The following is a 23604-nucleotide window of genomic DNA, read 5'->3' on the forward strand; positions in this document are numbered from 1 at the left end:
GAACTGGCAGGATGATGCTGCCTCATTTAGAATTAATTTGTTTGTGCAGGCTTGTTAAAGTGAAAGTAGCATTTTGTTTGCTCTGATGAAGGCAGAATTAATTTAACTACAATTAACATTTCTGCTTCTCATAGATATTCACTGGTGCTCAGCTTTTTTGCCTGTGATAGAAGATCATTTACAAACACAATTAAGAGTAAAAGCACCCCTGTCTGTACTGACATGACGGTGTTTCCAAATACTGAGGTTTTTTGTAGTGCTTTGAAGTTTTCTGCAGTTTTGTTTTTAATAATCAGTGTGGTTGATGTGCTGGTCATTCTCCTTGCAAAACAAGGAGCAGTTGTCATTGGCCATGAAATCAGCCATGGAGATTATTGGTGCAGATTCCTCCTTGCTGTGCCTTGCAGTGTATCTTCATGAAGCAAGTCAGCTCACTCCTGATTGCCTGGAATATCCTTTGTCTGTCAAATCTATTCAGAAAACTAAATCTTTGGTGGAACCTTAAAGCTCAGCCCTTAGGCAAAGGATTGAATAGTCAAGCATCTAAGGGGTCTTGGATGAGGAGTTTTAGATTTGTTTCATATTTATCCATCTCTAAGTGGGTCCTGGTTAGGATGCCAGTTAACCTAAATCTGACTAGCTCAGGGAAACATTTAGTTCTGGATTAAATTGATCTTTGCTGTGTGGTTTCACAGCCACTATGATAATGGAGAAATTTCACTTCCAGACAGAATTGGAAATGTCATATTCACACATGTATACTGACTGTTTTCTAAAACTCTTGATCCCTTTCCTTTCCTTTCCTTTCCTTTCCTTTCCTTTCCTTTCCTTTCCTTTCCTTTCCTTTCCTTTCCTTTCCTTTCCTTTCCTTCTTCCTTTCCTTTCCTTTCCTTTCCTTCCTTTCCTTTCCTTTCCTTTCCTTTCCTTTTGAAGTCATAAATAATTTTGGCTATAGAAAGCCAGATTATTTGAGGTTATTAGCAGGGGTGGAGCATCAGCAATAATCAGGTGATTTTAATGCAAGCTTCAGGTAGCTCACATTAAACTTTGTATTATCTTCCAGGGATAAATAAATGGCGTCAACAGCCTTTGACTAAACACTGCAAATTTCTGAAGACTATTGAATTGTGATCCTCAGTTTACCTAATATATTTTTTGTATCATAATGAGGTTTTAACAAAAAAAATCTAAATTTTCTGTCAAATGTACCTTGTGCCTTGAAAGTGATACCTCATGGGAAAAGGAAAAAAAGAAAAAAAAATGGAAACCCAAACTCTTTGTCTTCTATTTGTATTGCCAGTTGTTAATGTTGGGCAGGGGAATGACCATAAAATGCAATTATTTTTAGATATAAACTTCAAGTTTTGTAAAGATATCCATGGGGATTTTTTGAGAGCGAAACTCTTGCCATAAGCACAATGAAGTGTATCATGTAACTGCTGTGATGGAAGGAAGATTGACTTGCTGCCACACTGTTGTTTAAATAGCTGCCAAAACCCATGTCTGATGAATGCATTGCTATAAATGATCCCCCCTTTTCACATCCTTCCACAAAGACCTTGTTAGACAAAGAGCTTATCTCCAATACTGCAAAGATTTAGTAATATCTTAGTCATGTGTTATACTGAATCATGGAAAACACTTCATTTCAATATATATTTAGCTTTTACGAAGTAAAAGACTAAGGAAATTTGACAGTAGGTAACTCAAGATGAAGTTTTGATATGAAAAGGTAACTTTGATTAAAAAAAAAAGGTAAAAATTGACCTATATTCCAACTATCTGTTTATACTGTTGGATGCAGAAGGAAAGATCACAAGCAGAACAATCACTGCTGTTTTTAAACCTGGACTGATAAAAATTCAAAAGCTTTTTGCTAATAACTGAATATTCTGAGAACAATTTTAACAAGATCTGTTCCTTCCAGTACCTAAAGGGATTTACAAGAAAGCTGAAGAGGAACTTTTCATTTTCACATGAGGGCGTGTAATGAAAGGACAAGGGGGAATGGCCTTAAACTGAAGGTGGTTTGATTAGATATTAGGATGAAATTCTTCCCTGGGAGGGTGAGGAGCCCTGGCACAGGGTGCCCAGAGAAGCTGTGGCTGCCCCTGGATCCCTGGAAGTGTCCAAGGCCAGGTTGGACAGGGCTTGGAGCCATCTGGAATAGTGGAAGGTGTCCCGGCCCATGGCAGGGGGTGGAACTGAATGGGCTTTAAGGTCCCTTCCAACCCAAACCATTGTGTGATTTTCTGATTATTTGCAAACAACCATTAAGATTGCAGAGTTGAATTTACTTCAGAGAGCTGCAATAGCCCTAGCAGACATGTAACTTAAATTGTATGAGGCAATAGAAAATGGCCTCAGGTTACACCAGGGGATGTGTAGATTGGGTATTGCAAAAAAATCTCTTTCCTGAAAGGGTTGTCTCAAACCTTGGAATGGGCTGCCCAGGACAGTGGTGGAATCACCATCCATGGAGGGATTTATGAGATGCAGATGTGGTGCTTAGGGACATGGTTTAGTGGTAACCTTGGAAGGGTTGGGTTAAGGGTTGGAGTCCAAAATCTTAGAGGTTATTTTCTATCCTAAATCATTTATGATTCTATGAAGTTGATGACCAAATATATTTGATCTATTCATAGCCTCACTCAAAATTCCCTGTCCTGGAGCAAGGGAAAGTTGCACATACATTAAACAAGCTATGGATTCCTGAGCAGAAAATGTCACCAACTCTGGGCTGGTACAGAGCCAGTAAAGCAGCTATTAAGATACCATTTCAAAAGCAGTCCAGAGTGAGTCAGGCAGCCTTGTCTATTTCCATGAGGTTCTAGAGGTAAAGGAGATAATTAAACAAAAGATATTTTTGCTTAACAGCTCTGTGTCTTTGGCCTGTTTTACCGCCAGTATCTTGGCTGCATCTGCCACGTCTGTCAAGTGTGGAAGAGAACATTTGCCTCCCACCTCTTCTTCTTTGATCCATGCCTTCAAGTTGTAGCCTTTCATCCTGATTTTCTTATGAAAGAGAGCTTTTTCTCTTCATGAAATTTCCTCCTCTTATATGACTGGCAGGGATTATCCCACAATTTCTCCATCTGGTGTTCAGAAGTGACCTTGCATGGCACTGAGGTGCATTTTGATGCTGATCCCACTGGAATGCCTTGACATGCTGCCTGGTTGCAACCAGGAGAGATGTAGGGATCTCAGGGAGATGTAGGGAATGGGAATTGCCCAATCCTCTGCTCACACATTTTCCTGACACCTTAGACCTTCAAAATCTTGTAGCGCCTGAGCCAGTGTGAGGGTAAGGTGATTATTGTGGGGGTCAGATGAAGATTGTTAAGAAAAGAGATGTGCCTTTTGCAGTGACCCTCTGAGATGGATTCCTTCCCTTAAAATCATTATTCAGGACTAATATTTTAGAATCATAGAATGGTTTGGGTTGGAAGGGACCTTAAAGACCATCCAATTCCATCCGCTGCCATGGGCAGGGGCACCTTCCACTATCTCAGGTTGCTCCAAGCCCTGTCCAACCTTAGATGCTTCCAGGGAGGGCTCAGCCACAGCTTCTCTGGGCAATCTATTCCAAAAGGAACACATAATAATAAAGAAAATAACACAATGTATGTTTTAACCCATTTATATCTGCTGTGTAATTTATAGCATATATCTTTTCCTGCAGTGAGCTAAAATGTAAATGTAAATGAGAATCTGGGCCCTAGTTCCATGGTTTTTAACTAAATAATTAAGAAAGTTGCTTCAGTTTATGTTTAATTACCTAATGACTGTTAAAACTTTTAGAGACTGAATACTTACCTCTTCCACTAATTAAACATAACATATTATTGAACAGGCCTTCAGAAAAACAGAACGTTCAAGTGCCTTAATTTGGAAAGCAAATAGGACTGCTATGTTCTCAGTTATGTCTCAACTCACCTCCTAATTTATAATGAATATATCAAAATAAATGTATTCACTAATCTGTTAAGATGCTTTCATGACAGGTATGACTAACAACATGATCTTGTTCCTGTCCTTCTTTAGCAGAACTTGCCACTGTCCTGTTTACTTGCCTAGTTCATTATGTTATGGCTAAAATTAACCTGAAAATTATCTAGTACAAGCAAGTCCAAGCACAGATTTGAATCCTGTAAAATACTTGAAAATGCTAATGCAGTGCTAACAATAAAAGTAGGGTGCTGTCAAACTTAGTGAATTACTTAATGTTTTTAAATTATTTTAGAATACTCAAATGGGGATTGCATTCCTGAGATGGTAATAATAATGTTTCTTGTAGTTGTGCTATTTGTGGATATCAGTGTTCTCAAAACAATGTGATACACCTAAGAGAGGAAATTCTGTTTTTTTAAGGGAAACTGAGTGAGATTACTGTTGAGAGATTTGTTGTGAGAGCCAAAGCTATCCACAGAATTTGGTATTCAAGGAGAAGGAACCTTGTTGCAGCTGCCAGTGTTGCACTCAAACACAGATCCTGTATCCAGAGGATGGTTCACCTGTGTAACCCCAGTGAGCCCACCATGGTGCACACACTGAGACATCCCCCACTCACGCTCCCCACCCAGTGCTGCGAGCTTAAGTCTAAGCCCGATCAAAGAAAAAGAGGGGGGACTGTTATGAGGAGAAAAAGCTGCCCATTTTTTAAAAGGTTGCAGAGTTCACAGGTTGAGCCAGTTGCTGCCGGGGTGGAGTTCTAACTGCTTGTTATTGTAATCACCTGTAGTCTTCATTAACTACCTGTCCTTGATGGTTCAGAATTCCCCCTTTTGTCGAATGACACCCTGCTGCTTCCTGGAGGATGACACCCAGATGGTGAAGGGACATCGAGTCAACATGCAAATGACATCAGATCCAGCATGCAATGGGCAAAACCCCTCACCAAACCTAGCCAAAAACCCCTAAAGCAATGAGCCAACACAAAATGGATGAATCAAAGCGATGTCTAGATGTGAACAGAATCTAGTACCTGCCAAGACCTTTTTACCCCTCACCCTAACCTTAAGATGTTGGCTAGACAGAGGACCTTGACTGTTGACCCAAAAAGCAGGGAATTTCCTGATGAAATGAGGAAATTTTTTCTCATGAGGATGCAACCCTCAGCTCTGCTCACAGACCAGTGGACAAAGCTGCATTCTCTCCGCTGCATTCTTCTCCTCGCCGAGGCACTCCTGGGAGCAACAGTGGCATGAGTGTGGACCCATTGGTTCTCCCCACCCGAGTTGATAATTTTTAATAAAGGCATTAAAAAGGAGAAAGATCTCCTGCCTGTGTTTATTTCACTCAGCTTTGGGGTTTTTTTCCCCTTTGCTCTGCCCTTGTGCCAAACACGGCTGTGTGCCCATGCTCAGCACACAGCTCATACCCTGTGCTCTGCATAGAAGTGCAGTCAAGTGGATCTTCAGCTCAGCTCTGTGCTGTGCATGATCCAGTGTATCACTACAGCTTTAGTAAGATGTCATTATAGGCATAAAAAGTATCTTTTTTTAAAATTGTGGGTGATTTAGCTCAATGCGGTGGGACACAAATTATATATAAGCTGACTGGTTTTATGAGCTAATCAGGATTAATATAATATCATCTATGAGCTTGGTGAGATTCCTCACATTTTTGATAAGTATAAAACTGTGTCCATCTTTTCAAACTACCAATTTCAGCATGGGCTGATTTCTTTTACAGCACTTATTATGTGGGAAGAGAGACTCCATTCCATATATTGTAGCATAATACACGTCGTTGTTCACATTACTCTGAAACAGTGGCTGGGAGCACTGAGCTGCAAAATGTGTATTGTTAATCATTGGGTCATTAACCTTAACAATGTCAATGTATTCCCCTATCAGATCCAACGAAATGACTGCCCGAGGTAATAGTTAAGAGAACATTTCACACAGATGAACATATTAATGCTTTATTTGGTTCTAAATGCAGTGTGAAGGATTTAGGTAGGAGCTAATGTATGTGAGGAGGAATAAGGAAGATGAAGCACAATCGGAAAAAAGAAAGTTGAGCTTCCCAAAGAAGGAGAGCAGTCCTCAGTTTTCTGCAGCTGAGAAGTGCATACCTAACTCTCTTTAGTTGCAGTCATTCAGGTAAAAAATTGTGCTAATTTGAAGAGGACCTAAAGACCTGAGGTTTCATTAGAATCCAGAGAATTTCCTAGCATCTAATATCCAATTTCTATATCTAATGTGAGTTCTGTGATCAAAAGGCAGATGATGAGACTTGATTTATTTGGCTACAGCTTTCAGGCTTCTGCCTTAGCCGTGCTCTGCCTCCATCAGGCAGATCAGGTCTTAAATACCCCTTTGAAGCGAGAAGATGCCCACTACTACCCACCAAAATCTACTGCACATATCCAGTGTGCTGACCACGAGGCATAAAACCTGTGTTCAGTGGCTCCTGTTATGAGTAGAAAAGCTGCCCATTTTTTTTAAAAGGTTGCAGAGTTCACAGGTTGGGCCAGTTGCTGCCGGGGTGGAGTTCTAACTGCTTGTTATTGTAATCACCTGTAGTCTTCATTAACTACCTGTCCTTGATGGTTCAGAATTCCCCCTTTTGTCGAGTGACACCCTGCTGCTTCCTGGAGGATGGCGCCCAGACGGTGAAGGGACATCGAGTCAACATGCAAATGACATCAGATCCAGCATGCAATGGGCAAAACCCCTCACCAAACCTAGCCAAAAACCCCTAAAGCAATGAGCCAACACAAGATGGATGAATCAAAGTGATGTCTAGACATGAGGAACAGAATCTAGTACCTGCCAAGACCCTTTTTACCCCTCACCTTAACCTAAGGATGTCTGCTAGACAGAGGACCTCAAATGTTTAACTAGAATATCAGGGAATCTCCTGATGTTCATATCAGGATGGAACCCCCAGCTCTGCCCACAGAGCAGTGGACAAAGCTGCCCTTTTCCTTCTCCTCAGAGTCGCTCCTGGGCGCAGCGGCGGCATGAGTGCGGACCCGTCAGTTCTTCCCACCTCAGCTGATCACTTTTAATAAAGGCGTTAAAAGGCATTAAAAAGGAGAAAGATCTCCTGCCCATGTTTATTTCAGCTCCTTGGACCAAAGGAGAGTCTGAGAAGATGTCACCCAGCAGCAGACTTCTGCCAGTGACTTATTTTTCCAGCTGCTCTTTGCAGACCTCTTCCCAAGGCATATCCCTCAAAGCCAGGCTCAAACTGGGTGGCAGCCTAGGGTAAATCTGGTGGTGCTCCTGGGTGCCATCATTTCCAGGGACCTGAAGGAAGTCTGTAGTAATTTCCTCCTGGTCATTTCCACATCAGCATCTGTCACCTTATGGGGTGGCTGAGAAAGCCAGTGGCACAAAATAGCCTCTTGCCACTGCCTGAAAAATCCATGTAATCAGCAGCCATTTCCCACGTTGCACTCAGGAAAAAGGGTCTAATAATGCACTGGAAATTGGATGATTAGTTCTGGTGGCCTGCAAATGGCCTGGAGGGTGTATAGAAAAATATTCAGATTGAAGGACTTCTGAAACAACTGCACTGAGCTTTTTCACTGCAGGTACTTTCCAACAGCCTCAGTTCTGGGGTTTTCACACTTCACTTGTAAGATTAAATACACAAAATTAAACATTTCAAAGTCAGTTCCTATTAAGCTGTTAGATAGCCTAATGACTTACACAGTAAACACACAGTGTGGACTCACATTTCCTACAGAAACCAGTCCATTAATGCTGCCTCACCTGGCAATGAGCAAGAGCATGGTGCTCTATAAATACCTGACAAGTGTTATCAAAAACCAGACACAGCAATTAATTAGGGACTCATTATAGGAAGTGTGATATTGCTTGGTGGGTGTTAAGAGGATGGGGCCACTGATTTTTCTAGTTTTGATTGCATTCCCTTACTTTTAGTAATGCTCCCCTGGAGGACCTAAAATTTTACTCTCCTTTCCTAATATCCTTTGCAGGCAGTTATCATGTTCTCTTAGTCAGCACTTAGCAAAATTACACTGTTTGAAATGGCTGCTGAAGATGAAAAGTGGAAAATACTATTACACAAAGGAGTGTTTGTGGTTAATGTTATGGGAAAGTTCACCTGCTAGTTTTGTTGCTTCTGTCATGTTGTAATTCCTGGTGAATCAACACTGATAATTCTGCAGGAGTTGGGCCTCTATGGTTGCATAGGCTTGGAAGGAAAAATTTGGTAGCATGTTAACTCTAAGGAAGCTTTTTAATGTCCTATTCCTTTTTGGGATTAAGGGTTTGGATGCTGATGAGGGGGAGTGAGCTTTTGTCATCAATTTTAATGAGACATTTATAATCTCTCTTGATTGTATTTAGGGTTTTTTATTGTTGCTAATTTTTTTTAACTTCACTCATTCAAGCAGTCACTCTGTGAAAGCTTTTTTTAAGTACTCCAAATCTATTCTGGTAATGAAGAAATGAATGTCAAGCAAAGCAATTTTTTCTAAATTTACAACTCATTCTCTTTGACAAGACCAAAACTGACATAAAGAAAATATCCTTTACATGTAAAAAGAAAAAGACCAAACTGCAGCTCCCCAGTTACATCCACTGGGGTATAGTAAGGTGGCATCTTTATCCATTACCATTTGTCTCATCTATCCCAGTCATTGCATGTCACATTTGTTTATCTGAAGATGAAAAAGTAATAATATTTTATAGAAATTAAGCTGCTGCAGCTGTTGGTAGGTCCATCAAGATTCAACTACTATTTCTGTCCATGTTCTCAGCCATCCCACTTTTTCTCTCTCTCCAGGTAATTGGAATTTGGCCCAGTGAAGCTAAAAGAAATGAAGAGCAGCTAAGAGTAAGGTGCAAGCCAGGAGTGTGAAAGGAGAGAGCTGCTGCAGCAGAGCCAGCTGGGTATGGAACTGGCATTGTAGTCTTAATATGTGCCACTGACATAAGTGTGTGTGTGGGACATGTTCTGCCTTCTCTCATTTTTCAGCTTAGTTTTGGTATTTTACTTTCATTCCTTTTTCCAGAAGTATTCTGACTCTCATCAACCCTTTGGCATCATGCAGCCAGTGTAACCTGGCTTTTAGGGGAGACTTGAAAATTCATGAGATTTTGCAAGGCAAATCTTTGCCCCACTAGGCTCATTTTCCTCTCTTTTTGCAAGGAGGTACTCAAAATGACTATAAATTTCATTCTGAAGATATCATGCTCTAGAAGTGCAGTAATAACCAGGACTGACTATTCTGGGATGAGAGTGGCTTGGTCTGGGAGTACTTTGCTTTCCTTCCATGCTGCTATTTATCTATCCCAGAGTGGCAAGAAAGAAGCTGTTGCAGTAGATTTAAGCTTGCAATCCCACCTAGCCTCGTGGATAAATCATTAGGGCCTTGTTCCAAATCCAGCTCTGTTGCTACAAATCATCTGTTTGCATGCATGGCAAGCCTGGCTCCTGAAGATGATCTCAGATGTGCTCCTTGTGGAGCAGAGATGTGCTCAAGAAGCATAATGAATTGGGTTTTAACTGGAAAACAAATACATGACACTGAGGAGAGGAAGCTGTAGCCATACCTACACCATGATAAGGAAAAGGATCAGAGATAGCAAAGATGATGCTTGTGGGTTGATGTTCAGATAGAGCTGAATCTGAGTCCTGGTGGCATTATTTGAAGGGATGTTGAGATAAACTGTTCCAGTTACTGTCATTGTTGAAATATGGGCTTTTGTCTGAATTTTTCAAGCTTCAGGTTTAGGTTGGATATTAGGAAGAAATTTTCTCTGTGAGGGTAGGCACAGGGTGCCCAGAGAAGCTGAGGCTGCCCCTGGATCCCTGGAAGTGCCCAAGGCCAGGGCTTGGAGTACCCTGGGAAGGTGTTCCCATGGAGAGAGGGAGTGGAATGGATGATCTTTAAGGTCCCTTCCAACCCAAACCATTCTATGATTCTGATGAAGTATAAAATATATTCTAGTTATGTGTAGCTAAGCCATTAACATATCTCTATCTAAACTACAAAACTTTTCCTGAGCATTTACATAACCTCCATGTACTTATAACTGTCCCTCTTCTGATGATGTCCCTCAAACTGATGATACTTTGTCCCTGTTTTTCTTGTAAACAAACAATTGTGACTGAGCAGCTTTTATTTCTCTATATGAATATTTATATAGTGAATGACACTGTGATGCATTGCTGATAATCTGGTGTGCTGTTGATTGGTTCCAACTGCTTGAGAATATCTGGGCTGACAAATTTGTAATTTGTACTCCAGATAGTTTTTATTTTTTTTATTCTACTCCTTAACCTTTTATATACATGGTTCAGTCTTCTTTCTGAGGCAGTACAGAAAGCAGGATAATAATCTGGTAAATCAATAAATATTGCAATGTTTCTAAACTTAGCAAAAGACCTAAATTCTAGGCCACCAACTAAGGTACCCATGCTGTGTTTTTTCCCAAATATTCCTTCATCCTATAGTTACTTTACTCTTCCAACAGTGCTCCAAAAATACAGGCATTTCATGTTCTTTTGCCTAAGTTAGCACATTTCTCACTGAAGGCCCTCAAGGGAAGTGGAAACTCTGAAATTCGAAATGCGATTTATGCTTGCCTTGTAAAATGCCAGGGAAACTGCTTTAAGACTGTAATAACCCTTGCTGCTCATTCCATGAACATGCCTATAGAAAATGTTAATTTAATCAACAAATTACAGCTTCACACAAAGCAAGAAGTGTGGAAATACTGGCAGAGGAGGAGTAAAGGTCTCTCATAATTTTTATGTTTAATCATGAATTTGAGACTCTTTATTATTTCTGCATAAATGAAGAACTTCTCCTAAATGGATTTTGCTGCACTTCCCATTCATTTTCTCCCCTGATTTACATCTTCATACATGTCCATTCAAAATCTGTGAGTACTCACTCATGCTGACAGGAATGCATCTTAGCAAAACTGTTGATAATTTATTTAATTTTTTGCTTGTCAAATATGCTGTTTGAGAGGGAGCTCAAACAGAGAGCTAGTACTTTTAGAGGAAACCCTGCAGCTTTCACACTGGTTTCTCCCAACATTTTTAGCCCATGGATACTGATCACGGGATGCCTGACACAGTCTAAGTGTTCCCTGCCAAATGTTGAAGCAATGAAGTTAGAAATAGGAATATTGGAATGAAAAGGGCCAGAAATAGATTTCTACAAGTCAGCTTAAACATTCATTTGCAGTAGGGCAATATTACATTTTTCAAAGGCATATATTAACTGATTAGATCACCTGCAAATGGAGTGTTAATTAATAATATCCATAATGAAGTGCAATACAGTTACATTTGCAGGAAAAGCTGACAGATCTATGTCATTCAGGCATTAATCCTAAAGATAATGGACCAAATTCTGCTCTGTGTGGGTTTTTTCCCAGCTTATATATGGAGTAATTCCAGGGGCACAGGCTGTCTGTACCTTCATGTGGCTGCATATTGAATTTATCCCATTATCCTTTAATGAAAAGCTTTCTGAAAATACCTGTAAGTGAGGCACACTTGGGCTCTTGCCATCTGTTTGGCTGATAATAATTCAAAAGATGAAATACTTGATCTCATGGAATGAGAGGAATGCCATGAAAGGGAAGACAGCAGCTCACAGTCAGTTTTACTTTCCTCTAATGCTAAACTCAAGTAATCCTTATTTCATGTTGTTATTATTATTATTATTATCATCTAATTCATGGCAGCTACAGGAAATCTGCAGGTAAAAATTTTACAACAGCAGTAGATGGACTTCAAGGACCAAAAGCAAAAAAAAAAAAAAAAAATGGATTGCATTGATACTCTGATAGCAAAGAATCCCATTTCCCTATTCAGGGATATACTCTACAGTCAGCAGGGAATGATCTGGTCTTTGTGGAAAAGGAATTTCAGTGTGTACCTCAAAGCTGAAGCCAAGTCAGAGTCCATCACTCCTGTGGCACATGAGGTGCCACCTTGACTGACAAAATGGAAATATGGCTAGACAAATTTTTGGTGGAAAATCTGATTTACTACACTGGGAGATTTTTATTAGGGTTGTAAAGGACTTGTGCACTCCATAACTGGTGTAGCAATGGATCCAATATAAGAAAAGGGTTCTGTTTTGAAGTCCATGTCTGCCTTAGAAAAGAACACGAAACCAGATGTTCTAACTTTTCTGTGTTTGGCATCGAGGCTAAAGCGTTGTGAGGAATGGGGAGGTGGACAAAATTGAGTAATGCAATTATTTTCCCCAAAGAGATGTCTTTAGACACAGAATAAATATCTACCCTGCCTCAGTCTGGAAAAGGAACCTGCAGCAATGTTGTGAGGGTGGAAAAGGGCAGAGGAACAGCAGGGCCAAGCGTGAGGAGGCAAGTGATAAAGTGACCAAGGGAGCAAGGTCTGGTGGTCATAACTGTAAAACTTCCCACAGCCAACAGAAAATGTTGATTTAGTGTGCTCTGGAGGCTGCTGGTGGCAGAAACACTCCAGCACAAGTCAGCACTGCACCACAGAACTTCTTGGTCACCAGACATTTATTCCAACACTATTCTGTTGTACAGCAAACAGCACTAGTGGTTAGGAGTTTTCTGCATCTTAAGTTTTTGTTGCAGCCAAAGTTACGTGATTCAAAGAGGACTCAAAGGTCCCAACTTTGTCTCTTACCCTCCTGCTCTCTGCTGAGCTATGTTCACAGTACATTTTCTCTGTAGCTCTTCCCCAACAGAAAAACAGTCATGAAATATCTCACTTGATGCGTGGAACTACTCAATGGGTAAAAAATGATGGGTTTGTGTCCTTAAAAAAGCCACCAAAAGAATGCACTCTTCACTCTACCTAATTAATACATATTCTAATCTGTGTTTCTTACAGAATCACAGAACTGTTTAGGTTGGAAAAGGCCTCTGAGATCATTGAGCCCAAACACTCACCCAGAACTGCCATGTCCCTAAGCACCACATTTATGTGTTTTTTGAATATTTCTAGGGATGGTGACTTCACCACTCCCTTGAGCAGTCCATTCCAATGTCTGACCAGCCTTTTCATGAGGAAATGTTAATGTCCAACCTTGTGACAGAGCAGCTTCACTTCTTGCAGTGTATGCCTTGAGCACACACAGTGTTTCTCTGCAGGACAGTCATTTATGAGATGTGCATTCCAGTTGTTCACATCCATAAAGGTGGGAGAGTACAGAGTGGGATAGTTTGCTTTGTTCTGCTGGGGGCTTTGTAGCTCCAAGATCTCCTTGGTGAACTCCTAGAATTATTCCTGTAATTTCCATATAAATGCCTTGTCCCACTTGACCTTCATGGAGGACGGAGGCAATGTAAGGTATAGGAGAAATATGATTTTGTCTATTTTGTGGTGAGTTTTTTAATTGAAGCAGCCAGGCTGGAAGTGCCCTGAAGCAGCTCTGGATAAACTTAACAAAGTGAGTGCATTGTGTTTTTGTCTGTATTGAACAGGCACTTTTTAAACTTTTTGATGTCTTAAGAGCTTTGTGTGTCCCTCCCACATTTTTCCTCCAGAAGGAAGGAATTTTCTCTACCTCAAAAAGAAAAAAAAAAAATATAAAACTTCCTATTTCCAACAGAATAGTTGAATAAACTGAATAACTACATAAATGCTCTGGCAATAATACCTGACAGGTAAAAAGGAGATTGCTGAAGGTATTTGCAGGAATCCTGAGTGACCAGCCAGCAGTTTTGTCTGGTCTGGCTTCAGCTTCCTGGAATCTGCAGCTGCTTTGGGTTTGTTTACCTTGCAGAAGGATACACATATTTTCCCTCACATGAAAGGAACTGCAATCTTTTGTTACTTGGCAAACACATCCCACAGATCTGAATGTGAGTCTGGTTTTGCAATGCTTTTTGATCCACACAACTTTAGAAAGCTTCCTCAGTGCTTTTACTTGAGTATCTATTTCTTTCTTTATTGTCTCAAGCAAATAACCCAGACCTTTCTGAGATACGTCCCCCAGCATCACTAAGGAGCTCCATGACAGTTCCCCTCACTGCCTGGGTGCTTTTTTATGACAATTCTCAGCTTGCTTTAGTGCATTTCTGCTTTTCTTCTTCCAGTTGCCTTTTTTGTCATACCCTGCTGACCACATCACAGGTTCCCATGATGATTCTGAGCAGTGCAACCCTTCAAGCAGAGATTGCTGGGCTGAAACTCAAGAGCACAGTGTGCTTTGGAGCAAGGCTTTCTCCTTGCCAGCCCCTCCAGAGGATAGGTGCCAGGATTTTTATTGAAACTCAGGCTTTATATTCAAACAGCCATGGAGCTGTAAGGACTGGTGCTGCTGTGTCATAAATCACAGAAAGGAATAAAAGTATGTCCAGCAAGTGACTTGGTCTACTCATCATCCAATGCATTATTCCTTGGGATAGTTATTTCATTCCTTGAGGGAGCTGAGATTTAAATATTTAAAGTCACGGGACTGAGGCAGCTGGGATTTAAATATCTAAGCTTGCATGTGTTCCTCCAAAACAATTGGTAGTTTTTGTTAGAGGCTCACTATACCAAAATTGTTATGAATATTAATCTTAATTGCATCATTCAAGCCTTGATTGTAGTCTTAAGAGCTCTAATTAAAGATCAGTGCATAGGAAAGAGTGGTGCAAAGGAGAAAAAGGATGGTGCTTGTGGTCTTTAGGTCAACAAGCTATGTGTGGTGAGTTATCCCAGCAGTAAGACACAAATTTATAAAGACACTGAGAAAGCTGTGTTTAAAAAAAAAAAATGCTTTCCATGTAGCTGCAAAAAACTGGAGGAATAGGTAATCTGAGACAAGGCAGGTTTTAAAAAACTATTTGAAACTGATAATAGAAGTTCTTCACAAATGTTTAGAGTGACTTTTTCAGCAGTGGATGTGAAGGGTAGAAGTGTTGATAGGAAAAGCAGCTGATCAATAGGAGTGCAAAGTTGAAGGCTGATATCTTGTAGAAATCACAAGTCTAACAGGAACAGGGTAAAGGATTTTTTTTAAAGCCTGGCACTTCCTAAAAGCTTCTTTGGGTATGCAAAGGATCAAACCACACATTGTGGAGGGAAGGATTGCAATCAAAGCAAGGTGCCAAAACCAACTTTCAACTATTCACACCTTGAATAGTGATGCCTGCAAGGATTGAGATCCCAGGCAGGTGGGGTGGTTGATTAGTATCAAGGTGAAGAAGCAGCCACACTTGATGTGTATTTATTTTTACTTCTCACTGATGATATAGTAGGCAGATTCCAGCAAAATTTGCCAAAGTCTGACATAGGAATGACAACCTGATGAATATAAAACGTGTGAATTTTTTAAATCCTTAGTTTTTCCCTTATTTAAAAATATGTGCTTCTTCACAAGGCACTGTCATGTTTCCGAGTCTAGCTAGTTTTGAAGGATTTAAGATTCAAAGTTCTCAATTTTTCACAGATTGTGTGTATGTCAAGTGATTTTGTAATGGATAGGTGGTGTGGGGTCAAAAAGAAGACCATCTAAGCCACAAAACACAGCATGAACCAGGAAAATTAGCTTATAAAGAAACTGTATTATGTTGTATTTCATTTAGCAGGGGTACAAACAGGCTCAATCCACCATGTCATCAAAATATGGACTTTCCTGAAGCAGTCATACTGTGATGCACTTGGAAGAAGTGGAATATTGAGGAAACACTGGAGCAACACCTTGGTAATCGTTAGAGTTTGTGTACTGCTAAAGCAACTCCCCTAGATCTGCTAATTCAATAGGTAAACTACAGCAACTAATGAAATTTATGGATTATACATTTATATAATGAATATAGAGAACATTAAGGTCTCCTTCTGCATTTCATCTGGCAAACCTTGAATTCAAAAAGATTTACAGAATCCAGACTTCTGAGTGAGAGCTTCAGGTCTCTTGCTCACATTTCCTCAATAACCATCCAAAATGCTGATTGAAAAACATTGAATTCCTATGGTGAGGAAAAAAAAAATTACACAGAGTTAAAGACTGCATGGAAGCACAGGGTAGCAAAAAGGATTTAGATTGATTATATCACCTTCATTTTGGCACAAGAAATACCTGCATATGTAACCTCAGAAGAGTTTGGTACTGCATGTTACTGATATGCTTTTTCCAAATGGACATTTTTAAAACTAAAAACAAGTTAAAAAATTCCCAGTACTTGATAAGCAGAGCTATTTACAGGGAGCAGGTGATTACTATCTTTTATTTATGTGTGCATGATAGGATGATTTGCAAGAAATAATATTCTATTACTCAGAGAGGTGTTGATAAACCAATGACTAAAAGGAGAGCAGAACTTAGTAATATGTGGAAGGAGTTGCTTTTCCATAGGTATAACAAGAAATAATTTCAATGATTTAGAAGTTATGTATAAGTTTTCTCTACTGTTTAACTTTCTTACCTGATTAAAAACCATAAACTTCTTGGCTATGATAAATGGTCTCATACATCCATCACAACTGCTCAGAGAAAAATAATTCTTAGGCATTTTAAGAATTTTTTAGCAGCTTTCAGGGTTTCATTTATAAATTCTATTTCTCCTCATGGGCATGCCCCATTAATCAACTACACATTGTAATTTTGGACCAAAAGTGGTCCCAATAATTTTCCTTTAATAACAGGTAATTATTTCAATACTGTTTCCATACTGAACAATGTGCTGTGCACATGAAAGAAAATTCAGCTTCTTGTACAGGAAGAATTTCTCCAGGACTGTAGGCTTTGAAAGTGCTTTGGGACCTGCAATTTTCTGGTTTTGTTTCTTTGGCTTTTTTTTTTTTAGGGTTTTTTTTTTAATCAGCAATTCCTGATTATATAATTTTACCAGCACTTACACCTATTATGGTATCTATACTGATAAACTGGTTCACTGCCTGTTTATCTGCAGGGTTCTAGATCCTACCTTATTGGACTATAAACACATAATTTCATTCCCAGAGTCAAGTATGTAGGAAGCCAATTAGTTTCCCTTGCTAGAAAACTCAGCAGCAGGATAAATGAGAAGTGCAGTCAAAAGCAAAAAAAAAGAAAGAAACAGAAAAAGGAAAAGGAGCATTATTTAAAGGTCAAAAGGATGCAAAGAAAAAATACCCATGAATGTAACTAGTCTGGCTTTTTATTAGCCAGGTTTTAGCTTGGTGTCACCATTTGGGGCAAGGAAGAGAAGAGTGATTTGATTTAGGAATGAGAGATCCTCACATCCACCTGAATCCTACCCCTGGCACCGTTTGGTCAGTGGGATTCTGTGTGGGCTCAGGGTGGCTGGGTCATGGTGAACATGAAAAGCCATCAGAAAAGAACACTTGGGGTTGAGCAGCCTCAGTCCCCAAAGCCTCAGCTGACCATGCAAGCAGCATCTCCTCTGCTGGAGTTAACATTTAATGTGAGAACTGTGGCCTCACTGTGCTCTTTGAAGGACTCTCATAGGATTGATTCTGGGGACAGGATTTCAGTCCTGTGTTTTGAGGTGGAGCTTCAAACCCACTGTGACAACCTGTGAGTGCCCCTCACTGTGCCCCTCCACTGTGTTCTGTGTGGGGACAGGGATGGGAAGAGGGGATGGGAACAGGGGATGGGAAGAGGGGATGGGAACAGGGGATGGGGCTGCCACCTCTGTGCTCTGCTGCACAGAATAACAAGGCTCATCCTGAGCACTCCCTGCTCCAGCTGTGGTACTAGTTGCAAGAAAGGAAGCAGCAACTCTTTTAATATTCCCTGTTGTAGAAAGGGAAGGTTTTATCAGAGATGGGAGTAGGACACAGGACTCACGATTCACCAGCTGGACATGCTGAAGATATTTTATTTAAAAGGCCAAGTCATTTACTCCTCATTCTGAGAAAGGAAAGCTGTGCACTGGCAGCAGTCTTGGTGAGCAGTAATGAAATCCTTTTCTTCCTGGGATGGTTGCTTCTTGGGGAGCAGCTCCTGTGAAGGTGACACCTCCTGGTGGCTCCTGTGCCACTCTTGCTGCCTGTCCCAGTCTCATCTTGCCCAGCGCCAGCTTGCTTTAGCAAGAAAGAGGGACAGATCTCAACTTGCCCCTACTTCTGTAGGAGCTGAGTGCTGGTTTGGGATGCTCCCAGCACCTCACTCTCTGATCTTATTGCATTTTTGCTATCATCCTTCAGTCTCCACGGCAACCCTCCCTGCAGCACAGCCTCCTGTGCATTGCATGTGTGCAACATCCAGCTCTTATACACCTTATTGAATTTTTTGGGTTTTTGTGGGGGTACCAGTTGTGGGTTTCTCTGGGTCTGGACTGAAGGCACTCGAGACAATAATTCATGTTTGGACTCAGGTGTTTGTTATTTCTTATCAGTAAAACAGTCTCACTACTGTGAGTTCTGCAGCTTTTCATTAGAAGGCACAAAATGGCCAACAATCTCTTCTTCCAAGGTCTTTTAAGACTGAACTATCCAATTAAAAAATGACACCTAGATTATTTCCCCTTTCACCCAATAACTGATCCCACAGAGCCCACAATGCAGACTCTTCTGCCCAATTACAAAATGCCACCCAAACCCATGAAGAAAAAGGAAGAAGAAGCATGAAGAAGAAACCCAGGATGACACCCTGTGCCCTCCATCTTGCTTCCATCCACAACACACTAAAAATCCCAAAACCTCAATTTCTCCCCAAGGGATACACCTACACTACTCTCTATAATCTATTTCACACTTCTGTAGATTCAGGTCTATTTTGGAGTTTAGGAAACTGTTCTCCATGAATGAGGGTCAGAGTCAGTGCTGCCCTGGGGGTCAGGGCACCCCAGAGCAGACAGAGAAATATTCCCTGTGTGCCCTGGGTTTCCAAAGGTTTTCTCTCCTGTTTATATTTTGTAGTGTTTTCCTTCAGAAATAGTTCCTTTATTACAGACAATGAGCCTGCTGTGCTGCCAGATGAACACTTGGGAAGCTTTTTCTGGGTCAAAATCATGCACTAATAATCAAGCATTGTTTTCCCACACTGTTTCCTGAGGTTAGTTTAGAAATCCATGTTGGTAGCGCTCATGGCACGGCGCTGGTGTTTGCACTGCTGAATCTACACACAAACCAAGGACAATTAGGATGTATGCAGTCATGCATGATCCTTTTGGAGCCATTGTACAATATTTATGGGTTTTTATGCTTCATCTGCTCTGAATTACATGTCTCGTTCAGCTGGAGCCCTGTTGAAAGCCTTGTGCAGAGGGTAAGGCTATTACTGAGCAGTTTATTCAGGACAGCATGAATTTTGCAATATTGTTACCAACTTCAGATCCCTATGAATACAGTTCTCCCAGTCCCCATGATGCACTGTCAAAGATTAAAAAAAATATCATAGGGCAGCCTGAAGCAACCAACATCTGCTTTTGGACGTGTCATATTAGCAGTGACATTGCCCCCAGGAAATCACTTCTTTTCTTCTGGTGGGATTTTATCTCTCTGCTTCCTAAAAAGTGTTTTTGCAAATAAGAAAAGGGAAAGAAGAGGGATGAGAACAAAAGAGAAGTAGAAGGAAAAGAAGAGGGAAAAAAAAACCACAATAAAACAAAAAGAAATTAGAAACAAAATAAAAATAAATAAAATAAACTAAAGTTAAAGGGAAGGGAAGGGAAAGGAAAAGGAAAGGAAAGGAAAGGAAAGGAAAGGAAAGAAAGGAAAGGAAAGAAAGGAAAAGAAAAAGGAAAAGAAAGGAAAGAAAAGTAAAGAAGGAAAAAGTAAAGAAAGAAAAAGAGAGAAAACTCCAGTTGACAAGTAGCTCATGGAGAGTCCTTGGAAAACAAATAAAAACTGACTTTGCAGTTACCACACTGCTTCCCATTGCCCATTTAAAAGAACTCAATCAAAGTGTGCAGACCAGGCATTTAACCCAGGCTGCCCTCCCTGTAACCAGACCACGTCTTCCCTCCTCTGGTCTCTTGGTCCTGCCTGAGTGTTGAGAATATTGTTTCCAGGAACACTTAAAGGGTGAGGCTCCACAAGTAAACAGTGACATCAACAACTAAAAAGACCTGGAGATTCCCAAGCTCACTTTGTTCATGGTGTCCAGTGGAACATTTGGTCTGTCCCAGTGGTGCTGGCTGTGCCGTGGTTTACTTGACATGGTGGTGATCACTCAGAGGATGAGCTGGATGATCTTGTAGGTCCTGATGTCTCGGGATCTCTTGCTGCTCACAGTGACCCCAAGATGTGTTAGAAAGTCTCTTTTCCCAGCCCGGCAGTCAAAGAAGGAGTCAGAGCTCTTCAGTTCTCGGTCTCAAGGTTGTTTATTATTTCTTATCTATAAAATTCTTTCTCTTAGCCAGCTGAGGTCCGCTCAGCAGGACAGTCAGAGGCACTCTGCCTGCCCTGGGGTGATGTTATCTTTTTATACTAAAAACTACGTGTACAATATTTACAATTACTTTCCAATACCTATCAACTATGTTAGACAGTGAGCTTCTACTCTAAACCAATCTAAAAGTGCCAACATCAGAGGAGAAGATGGAGGCCAAGAAGAAGAAAGAGAAAGGCTGGACACACCCAGATTCCTCCATCTTGCCCCCTGAACCCCCATTCTAAAAACCTCAAAAAATCTATTTTTCACCCCGTGATAAATTCACTATCATTCTACTTAAACTGTCATGGCTTGTAATTATTCATAAAAGGTTGGCAGTTGTTTTTTCCAAGGGCTAAATCAAAGGCACAGGGGTCTTGGGCTCTGTGCCAAGGTCTCTGAGCCCCCTGGGCAGGGGCTCGAGTCCTCCAGGGCAGCCAGAGGAATTCCTGGGTTCCGACACTGATGATTTCATAGGTCCTGATGATCTCATAGGTCCTGAGCATCTCATAGGGCCTGATGATCTCGTAGGTCCTGATGATCTTGTAGGTCTTTTCCAACCCTAAGGATTCCATGATTTCGTGATTCTGTGCATCATTCCACTGGAAGAATGAGTGTTGATTGTTTTACATCACAAAGATCGCGTGAGGATAAACTCCCTGACACTCATGAAGCTCATTGAGTCATCAGTAGGACAGCTTGGAAATAATGTTTCACATTACAAAATGGCATTATAATTTATTAAAATTTTAAAATCTGATTTTTTTTTTTTGGTGAAATTTCCCAAGAGAGGAAAGTTTCTTCCAGATAATTCTGGATGAAGTGAATGGTGAAAGTAGCACAAGTCTTTTCACAAGAGAGCTTCTGTGGAGAGAGGAAGCTGGAAATCTGAAAGCTCTGCAACTGAAGACAGGCTGGAACAAATGTCTTCAGTTCCTGGACTCATAATCCAGTCTCTAAATGATAACTGACTTGTGCTTATGTTAAAAAAACCCCAACAACTGAATGAGTTAGTTTTGTCTGGAAGGGTGTCTTAGAGCTGAAATCTGACAGGAGATTTTACAGACATGAGCTCTCACCTGATCCTGAATTTTGGGGTTATAGATGAAATCCATTTTTATACAAAGGAACCTAATTGTTCCAAGGTGCAGGATAATAAGCATAAATAATTTGACATTTCCAAATAAGTAAATAAAACAAAGGTGTAGTAAAATGCTTTTCCTTTCATGGAGAATATGAAATGAAACAGTACCTGGGAAAGACAAAGAACAGAATATTCCTTCCTTAATCAGGAAGATAAGATATTTTGCAGAAAGAACATTTTCAGGAATTCAGGGTACTTTTTCTGAGAAATGAAGCAACATTTCCTCCTAAAAGAGAACATTTACTTCTACTTTTTTGAATCTGTCACCATTAGTGAAAATGGTATCGGAAAAAGAAAGTTTTGCATACAGAAGGATAAAGCCAGGAGCCAGATAAAGCAGAATAATTAATAGAAATATGCCTAACAATTCTTCCTCTTGTTTGTTTTCCTGAAAAGTCATTGCCTGTCTTATCACAGTAGGTAGCATAAATGTCCCCTGCTAAGTCCCCTGACACAAAATATATTTTATTTTGGGACTGTAATTTCTTTTGCACTGAGCCAACCAGCTTTTTATGAAATGAAAGCTGAGTGCAGTTCTCAGGAAGAGCACTCGGGAGCTCTGCTGTACTGACAAAAAATTACATTACTGTCCTAAAAGGTCTTGAATCCTCAGTTTGGCAGACTGGGGCACAGATCTCACATTATTACTCGTATTTGATTGGAAAAAGAACTAAAACTCAGCTTCAGCAGAAAACAGTTGAGGGCAAAAGTCAAATGTGATGTGGGCATTGTAGTGAATGGACTACACTGCCATTAACACTTTGAACAGCTACAAGCTGCAGCTGTTCTTACCCCATATTTAAATCCTCATAATGAAAAAATGTTCTTTTTTGCTCCTTCAGGGGTTTCCTATGAAGAATCAAGGAGTATTATTTCAGCATGGGTGAGTTACATCTGCAAGACCAAAGCGAACACTTAAAGCTCTGGAAGAAGATTTGGGATTTTTAACTTTGCTCTTACAACGAAAACATTTTTTCTCTCACATGAAATACCTTAATATAATAAGGAGACAAAGATTTGTCTGCAGTCTAAGAGTCATCAAATTCATTGTCATCTTGTGTTTTATATCAAGTTAATGCCTTGCACTGATTTCACCAATACAGCAGACTAAATATTTTGTAAGAGAAAAGAAAATAATAAATGGTAAGCAATTCCTTCAAACAGAACCTTAGAAATCAAAGCACTCATCAATCCACACACAATTTTTCCTGAGGAGAAAGAAGAATAGAAATGAGCTGCAAATGTTGTGTTTTATTCATGTAGCTAATTCTTGAGTCTTAATCCATGGATTTATTTAGACTAATACTACTGTAGAAAGCCAAAAAAAAAAAAAAAAAAAGGAAAAGAGAGGTGAAAAATGTTAGTCACCCCATTTCCCCATTTAAGGCTCTCTGCTACTGAATGACTTGTTACAACCTTTAAGGCCCCTGCTCTGATGCTCTGATCACAGAACAAAGAGAGGCTTTTTAGGTGCATGCTTCAAAGCACAAACAGCAGATTTTTGCTTGAACTGCCCTGTAAAAGAGCCTGTATCAATGGGCAGGAGAAAAAGGAGCTGGTCCCCAAACATGACTGAGCTGGATATCACTGGATAACACAGAGATGCCCCAGTGACAACATGAAGCAAAGCTTCCACACTGATGAATGGCACAAACTGTTCCCAAGATGAATGGCTGAAGTATTAAATTATAACAGTGCTGGATATCTGCCCTGTGTGGCTCCATATTCTTATTCTTTTGTTTCAAGTCAGATAGTGGAGTTATTGCAGATGAGTGAGAAGGCTTTAAGTGCCAGAGGCAAAAGAGATTTTGCCTCAGGATAAAATACAGGAATTATTTAAGAACTGAAAAGTATTGTAAATTTAATAACAATCATGAATAAATTAAACCAGCCTAATTAAAAAATTATAAAATGATAAGTTCTGTAAGAAAAGCCTGACTGTGGAAATTGTTCTGTTCATGTGGAAACGTTTAACTTTTCCCATCCCAGTGCCTGCCTTAGAGATGATATTGTTACCTTTTTTACAATTGTGCTAACACAGTGTGTTTATTCTCCATCTTCTTTCATTAAATGCCACAGTTGCCCAGTCCAATTGTAATTATCTACATCTTATACCCCATTGATTCACCTTTCTCTTCATGGCAGTCAGAGGGGAGGAGCACAGAGAAATTACCTGGACAGCCAGGGACCAGGGCAGGAAGAT

At 40.3% G+C, this 23604-nt stretch overlaps 1 long non-coding RNA gene across 1 annotated transcript in view; it reads left to right on the forward strand.

Moving 5' to 3' along the window:
- Positions 1-22714, forward strand: part of LOC118686341 (uncharacterized) — a 39775-nt gene extending 17061 nt beyond the window's left edge. Inside the window, exons 2-3 of the long non-coding RNA XR_004980143.2 lie at positions 8767-8873; positions 22244-22714. This is a non-coding gene — a long non-coding RNA (uncharacterized LOC118686341). The remainder of the gene's footprint in view (positions 1-8766; positions 8874-22243) is intronic.
- The last annotated feature ends 890 nt before the right edge of the window (positions 22715-23604 follow it).

This window comes from Molothrus ater, chromosome 4 (genome assembly GCF_012460135.2).
Source record: "Molothrus ater isolate BHLD 08-10-18 breed brown headed cowbird chromosome 4, BPBGC_Mater_1.1, whole genome shotgun sequence".
NCBI lineage: Eukaryota > Metazoa > Chordata > Aves > Passeriformes > Icteridae > Molothrus > Molothrus ater.